The sequence below is a fragment of the Salmo salar genome, chromosome ssa10, assembly GCF_905237065.1.
Source record: "Salmo salar chromosome ssa10, Ssal_v3.1, whole genome shotgun sequence".
In the NCBI taxonomy this organism is placed as follows: domain Eukaryota; kingdom Metazoa; phylum Chordata; class Actinopteri; order Salmoniformes; family Salmonidae; genus Salmo; species Salmo salar.
In genome coordinates, this window is record NC_059451.1 from 94498041 (window position 1) to 94506583 (window position 8543).

Sequence of the window (8543 nt, forward strand, 5' to 3'; positions counted from 1 at the left end):
GTACCCCCCACTCCCCCTTTGTCTCACTCTCAGTAATATAAATTCTAATAATGTGTTCTCCTATTTTACACATGTATTTTAATGTGTGTGAATTGGGGATTTTTTGTTGTTGCATATCCTGAGACACCCTCAGAGAGTGGGGTCACAGCTAGGGTCACTATTAACCTTAATTGCTACAGGATTGCCATTAAGTGCTTTGCTCAAGGGCACAGACTTCACCTTGTCGGATTGGGGATTCGAACTAGTGACCTTTCAGGTACTGTCCTATACTCTAACAGCTAGGCTACCAGCCGCCCCAGTAGTCTCTCTGTCTCTCTTTTGTTTCCTCTGCAGGTCCAACAGGCTGCGCATCATTCTCTCTCTCCATTGCAGAGAACAGCTCCAATGTCCTCTCCATCATACTCCGCATCGTTCTGTCTCCCTCTAGAGTAGCATGTGGGGTTTTGTGGGTCTCCTGGTCTGATGGAGGGGGAGCAAGTCCACTTATGGCCCAGTGCTCTGTCTCTCACTTCCTTGCTCCCACAGGGCCCAGGAAGCACTCTCATTGGCTCCCACAGCAGTGAAGTCATCAGTGTGTTCCTCATTGATGCTGCTGCTACTCTGTTCTTTATTACACTCATTATTATTTATCCTGATGCCTTGCCACTTTACCCTGCCTTCATGTAGAGTGCATTCGGAAAGTATTCAGATCCCTTGACTTTTTCCACCTTTTGTTACGTTACAGCTTTATTCCAAAAATTATTAAATTGTTATTTTCCCTCATCAATCCACACACACTACCCCATAATGACAAAGAAAAAACTATTTTTTTTTTTTTTTCAAATTGATTGAAAAAAAAAACCCTGAAATATCACATTTACATACAGTATCAGTCAAGTTTGGACACACCTGCTCATTCCAGGGTTTCTCTTTATTTTTACTATATTTTACATTGTAGAATAATAGTGAAGACATCAAAACTATGAAATAACAAATATGGAATCATGTAGTAACCAATTTTTTTGTAAAACTATCAGAATATATTTTATATTCTTCAAAGAAGACACCCTTTGCCTTGACAGCTTTGCACACTCTTGGCATTATCTCAATCAGCTTCATGAGGTAATCACCTGGAATGCATTTTTGATCCAATAAGTTGTGTTGTGACCAGGTAGGGGTGGTATACAGAAGATAGCCCTATTTGGTAAAAGACCAAGTTCACATTATAGCAAAAACAGCTCAAATGAGCAAAGAGAAATGACAGTCCATTACTTTAAGACATGCAGGTCAGTCAATGCACAACATTTCAAGAACTTTTACATTTCTTCAAGTGCAGTCTCAAAAACCATCAACCGCTATGATGAAACTGGCTCTCATGAGGACCACCATAGGAAAGGAAGACCCAGAGTTACCTCTGCTGCAGAGGATATGTTCATTAGAGTTAACTGCACCTCAGATTGCAACCCAAAGAAATGCTTCACAGAGTACAAGTAAAAGACACATCTCAACATCAGCTGTTCAGAGGAGACTGCATGAATCAGGCCTTCATGGTCGAATTGCTGCAAAGAAACAACTACTAATGGACACCAATAATAAGAAGAGACTTGCTTGGGAAAAGAAACACAAGCAATGCACATTAGCCCGGTGGAAATCTGTCCTTTGGTCTGATGAGTCCAAATTTGAGATTTTTGGTTCCAACCGCTGTGTTTTTGTGAGGCGCAGAATAGATGAACGGATGAACTCTGCATGTGTGGTTCCCAACTTGAAGCGCAGAGGAGAATGTGTGGGGGTGCTTTGCTGGTGACACTGTTTGTGGTTTATTTTGAATTTGAGGCGCACCTTTTTCAACAGGACAATGACGCATTCTTCTCTGTAGATCTTCTCAAGCTGTCAGGTTGGATGGGGAGCGTCACTGCACAACTATTTTCAGGTCTCTCCAGAGATGTTCGATCGGGTTCAAGTCCGGGCTCTGACTGGGCCACTCAAGGATATTGAGGTTTTTCTCGAAGCCACTCCAGCGTTATCTTGGCTGCGTGCTTAGGGTCATTGTCCTGTTGGAAGGTGAACCTTCGCCCCAGTCTATAGTTCCTCAGTGCTCTGGGCCAAGTTTTCATCAAGGATCTCTGTACTTTGCTCCGTTAATCTTTCCCTCGATCCTGACTAGTCTCTCAGTCCCTGTTGCTGAAAAACATCACCACCATGCTTCACCGTAGGGATGGTGCCAGGTTTCCTCCAGACGTGGCGCTTGGCATTCAGGCCACGGAGTTCAATCTTGGTTTCATCAGACCAGAGAATCTAGTTTGTCATGGTCAGAGTTCTTTAGGTGCCTTTTAATAAACTCCAAGTGGGCTGTCGTGCCTTTTACTGAGGAGCGGCTTCTGTGCTGCAGAGATGGTTTTCCTTCTGGAAGGTTCTCCCATCTCCACAGAGGAACTCGGGAGCTCTGTCAGAGTGACCATTGGGTTCTCCCCCGATTACTCAGTTTGGCCGGGCAGCCAGCTCTAAGAAGAGTCTTGGCGGTTCTTCCATTGAAGAATGATGGAGGCCACTGTGTTCTTGGGGACCTTCAATACTGCAGAAATGTGATGGTACTCTTCCCCAGATCTGTGCCTCGACACAATCCTATGGACAATTCCTTCGACCTCATGACTTGGTTTTTGCTCTGACATGCACTGTCAACTGTGGAACCTTATATAGACAGGTGTGTGCCTTTTCGAATCATGTCCCATCAATCGAATTTACCACAGGTGGACTCCAATCAAGTTGTAGAAACATCTCAAAGATGATCAATGGAAACAGGGTGCACCTGAGCTCAATTTCCAGTCTCATAGCAAAGGGTCTGAAAACGTACTTTTGTGTATGTACAGTATGTGGTCTACTCGTCAACCATCTCATTCCAAAATCATGGGCTTTAATATGGAATTGGTCCCCTTTTTGCTGCTATAACAGCCTCCACTCTTCTGGGAAGGCTTTCCACTAGATGTTGGAACATGCTGCGGGGACTTGGCTCCATTCAGCCACGAGCGTTAGTGAAGTCGGGCACTGATGTTGGGCGATTAGTCCTGGCTTGCACTCGACGTTCCAATTTATCTCAAAGGTGTTCGATGGGGTTGAAGTCAGGGCTCTGTGCAGGCCAGTCAAGTTCTTCCACACCGATCTCAACAATCCATTTCTGTATGGACCTCGCTTTGTCCACAGGGGCATTGTCATGCTGAAACAGGAAAGGGCCCACCCCTAACTGTTGTCACAAAGTTGGAAGCACAGAATCGTCTAGAATGCCATTGTGTATCGTAAAGATTTCCCTTCACAGGAACTCAGGGGTGGAAAAAGTACTCAATTATCATACTTGAGTAAAAGTAAAGATACTTTAATAGAAAATGACTCAGGTAAAAGTGAAAGTCACCAAGTAAAATACTACTTGAGTAAAAGTCTAAAAGTATTTGGTTTTAAAAATACTTAAGTAACAAAAATAAATGTTCAAATCATTTAAAATTTCTTATATTAAGCAAACCAGATGGCACAATTTTCACACTCCAACACTCAGACATAATTTAAAAACAAAGCATTTGTGTTTAGTGAGTCTGCCAGATCAGAGGCAGTAGGGATGACCAGGGATATTCTCTTTAATAAGTCTGCGAATTGGACCATTTTCTGTCCTGCTAAGCATTCAAAATGTAACGAGTACTTTTGGGTGTCAGGGAAAATGTATGAAGTAAAAAGTACATCATTTTCTTTAGGAATGTAGTGAAGTAAAAGTTGTCAAAAATATAAATAGTAAAGTACAGATACGACTTAAGTAAAAAATACTTAAGTAATATGTTAAAGTACTTTACACCACTGCAATGGAACTAAGAGGCCTAGCCCGAACCATGAAAAACAGCCCCACATCATTATTCCTCCTCCACCAAACTTTACAGTTGGGCCTATGCATTCGGCTAGATAGCGTTCTCCTGGCATCCGCTAAACCCAGATGGTGAAGCGTGATTCATCACTCCAGAGAACACGTTTCCACTGCTCCAGAGTCCAATGGCGGCGAGATTTACACTACTCCAGCCAACTCTTGGTATTGCGCACAGTGATCTTAGGCTTGTGTGCGGATGCTCGACCATTGAAACCCATTTCATGAAGCTCCCGACGAACAGTTCTTGTGCTGACGTTGCTTCCAAAGGCAGTTTGGAACTCGGTAGTAAGTGTTGCAACCGAAGACAGACAATTTTACATGTTACCGCGCTTCAGCACTCGGCCTGCCCATTCTGTGAGCTTGCGTGGCCTACCACTTCGCAGCTGAGACGTTTTCGCTCCTAGACATTTCCACTTCACAGCACTTAAAGTTGACCGGGCAGCTCTAGCAGGGCAGAAATTTTACGGACTGACTTGTTGGAAAGGTGTCATCCTATGACAGTGCCACGTTAAGTCATTGAGCTCTTCAGTAAGGCCATTTTACTGCCAATGTTTATCTGTGGAGATTGCATGGCTGTGTGCTCGATTTTATACACCTGTCAGCAACAGGTGTGGCTGAAATAGCCAAATCTACTAATTTGAATGGGTGTCCACATACTTTCGTGTGTATATATAGTGTATTGATATGATACAGGGACTCCCTGTATATAACTCCATTATAATTTTTTCCCCTCGTTATTATTTTCTTATTTTTTTTAAACTCTGCATTGTTGGGAAGTTGCTCGTAGGCAAGCATTTCACGGTAAAGTCTACACTCGTTGTATTCTGCGCATTTGATCAAGTTTGATTATTATATTTTCATTATAGATAATAGGACACGTTAGAGATCAAGACAGGGAAAAGCAGTAATTTAGCTATATCAAATAGACAGGCAGACATACTGACCTGGTGAATAGGTGAATTCTGCTCTCCTGGCCACTGCGGCTTATCTGGGGAGATCCCATGCAGGAGCCTCAACAGGCACTTTCCTTCCCACTCCTGACTCAGTATCAGACACTTCAGCACCACCTGATCAGAGGCTAGGGGTCAAACTCCAGGAGCAGGGGGGTATAACACAGTATAGAAAAGAGGCAACAGCAGTGTTCCTGACAGATACTAGACAAACTGTTGTTGAGAGATAGGGGGTTCTTCCTCCTCCTGCAGGTAGAGCCAGGCTTGATGTCTACTGCAGGAGCCGCTAATACTGGGCCTGGAAACAAGGCAGATATATGAAATTGACACAGTAAAGTCAGAGACTTATTCCCATTGTGGTTGCCATGAAGGCCTCACCATGTCTCCTAGTCCTGTCTGGCTGCCAGCAAGCAGTGCACCATAGGACAGTTTCTCCCTCTGAGCACTGATGGTGGCCAGGCTGGCGTACAGACCCATCAGCCGCAGGGTCTCCCTGTCCAGCCTGCAAGGGCAGAGGGACACATTCTCACAGTCAAGGTTGTGATTGGCAAAATGTGTTTGCCTCTTGTAGTTATTGTGGATTTGAGGTGTGCGTGTTTCTGTGTGTGTACCTCCTGGCCAGGGCAGTGAGTGTATTTATCTGGTGCTCAAGGCTGGTGTGTATCCCAGTGAGGAGGGAGATGGCTGACCAAGACTCCTCACTGGGTTTCACCCAATCAGGACAGCCCCTCAGAGACATGCCCTCATTGCGCCTGTTAATCATGTCATCACATGATCAGAGAGGTAGCCATCTGCTGCACACACACTGGCTCATCCGTAGGTTTCCCACTCAATTAAATTACTCCTCTATATCAACTCATTGTGTATAATTGTTATGCACAGCCTAAAACCATCTTAAGCATGTGTGTTACCTGTATATTCTGAAGGCTCCAGGCAGGTCAGACTGATTCAGCATGTCAACTGACTCCTGACTCTCCTCCCATAGCAAACCTAGCTCCACCTCCCTCTCCTCACCCTCCCGCGGTAACAGCGTCTCCCAGGCAACCAGCCCTGGGATATCAGAAACAAGATGGGATGTTCTGCACTGTGTGTGTGTGTGTGTGTGTGTGTGTGTGTGTGTGTGTTTGTCTCACCATGGTGTTCATGCAGCATCTCTGTGTAGAGTGTGTGTGTGATGGCGTCATACTTTACTCCCGCCAGTAGGCGTCATACTTTACTCCCGCCAGTATGCGACATATTTTACTCCCGCCAGTATGCGACATATTTTACTCCCGCCAGTATGCGACATATTTTACTCCCGCCAGTAGGCCACATATTTTACTCCCGCCAGTAGGCCACATATTTTACTCCCGCCAGTAGGCCACATATTTTACTCCCGCCAGTAGGCCACATATTTACTCCCGCCAGTAGGCCACATATTTTACTCCCGCCAGTAGGCGACATACTTTAGTCCCATAGCGACACACCCCAACACTTGACCTCTCACCGACGACGTCTGACCACAGCTCATAGATGGCAGTGCTCCGCACACCCCCTCCTGCACCAGCCTGGGGACAGGGACAGACACACACACACACACACACACAGTGTGATTATGGGTGAGAGAGGGATAGAAAGAGGAAGGAAGGGAAAGAGAGAGGAACACAGTCTTACAGACAAACTAACAGCTTACCTGGCCCAGCGCTGTCTAACTGCTCTCCTCAGTCTCCTCTCACACATCTTTCTCTCTTTTCTTTCTCTGTGGGTATGTTCTGTGCATCTCTGTCGTACTTAGCATGACCGGCGGTACAGGGCTTGGTTGAGGTGTGCGATGTGTGTCTGTGGGGTACAGTTTTCCTGTGTTCAGCAACTGTACGTCCTTGTAGATCTGTAGAATCAAGGTTCAGAAACACACCCCAGTCAAGGTTTTTTTACTCTCAAATGTCTGAAATATATGCACAACTTTTGAAAACATGGCAGAGGTTTGAACTGAGAACCTTGTGAATAAAATGTTGAGTTACAAGTTGTAATGCTTTTAAATCATTATTGTGTTACAGTAGTCAGACAAATGTGTCTATCTCTTAAGATATGGCCCAGTACATCCCTGGGGCCAAGCTTCCTGCCATCCAGGACCTATATAATAGGCGGTGTCAGAGGAAAGCCCAAAAAACTGTCAGACTTCTCACCCAAGTCATAGATTGTTTTCTCTGCTACCGCATGGCAAGCAGTACCGGAGCACCGTGTCTAGGACTAAAAGGCTCCTTAACAGCTTATACCCCCAAGCCATAAGACTGCTGAACAGTTCATTAAATAGCCATTGGATTATTTACATTGACCCCCCCCGTTTGTTTTTTACACTGCTGCCACTCGCTGTTTATTATCAATGCATAGTCACTTCACCCCTACCTACATGTACAAATGACCTCTAACCTGTACCCCCGCACACTGACTCGGTACCGCTACCCCCTGTATATAGCCTCGTTATTTTATTGTTACTTTTTATAAATGTTTACTTTAGTTTATTTGGTAAATATTTTCTTAACCAACAGTGCAGTTCAAGAAAGAGTTAAGGGCTTGTAAGTAAGCATTTCACGGTCTTCACATGTTGTATTCGGCATATGTGACAAAGTTTGATTTGAACTGGTCTGTTGACTTGGAGCAGAGTCAAATGTAGCAAGATTACAGCAACATGCTGAGCTAATCAGAGCATGCTAGCTAAGCATTTATCAACCTCTTAGCTACTCATGTTGAATGAATAAATAGAGCTAGATAAGTGTCAAATATACAAGTGAGTGAGCTAACATTTGCTTTATTGAAATTAAGTTGAATAAGCTATATGAACTTAAGAAAACGTGGAAAGTTATAATTTTCTTATTTACTGACCTATTTGAGACCTAGCTAGCTAACTCTATTTTATGATTAAGCATTAGTAAGAGGTAGCATTCTGCTTAGTCAGTTAGTTCAGTTTAGCTTTTTATGTTTCTGCCCCCAGGAAAGGATAACAGTCCATTACAATTTATTTTTTGCTCATATAGCTTAAACAAAAACGTGAGGGAGGGGAAGAGGTTTTTACAATACAGCTTGGCAATAATAACAGATTTGCCTGTCAAACCTATTGAATTGAAACAGAAAAGAGTGGACTATACACAAACACAACCTAACTTTTATTATACCGGTTTGTGTTTGTGTCAAATTCTGTATAGCTGTGTGTGTGTCCTACATGCCAGTGTGTTCATGCAACAGCTTGTGGAACAGAACACACACATCCTGGAGAAAGCTGTCCTCCTAGAGAACAACGTAAAAACTGGTGAAGCCTACCGACACAGTGCTCCATCACACCCTGGAGAGAACACAGTGCTCCATCACACCCTGGAGAGAACACACAGTGCTCCATCACACCCTGGAGAGAACACACAGTGGCTTTACACATCAAACATTGCACACATGGATACACACACACAATACGAATAAAGACAGTACTGGGGAAAATAAACATTCTCAGCCAGTGTCTTAGCTGTTCCATGTTTACGCCATAGACTGATGAATTATACACACTATTGGCATGGTTACGTCAGTCTCCCCGACAACAGAGAAATTCCTTTACCAGGAAACAACAGTGAAAGTTGTCTATCAGCCTCAGACAGGTGACACCTGACCATGTTACTGGTCTCACGTAGGCACAATTAGTTTCCCTGGCCTGTACAATGTAATAAAACACGCCCAAAAACCACACG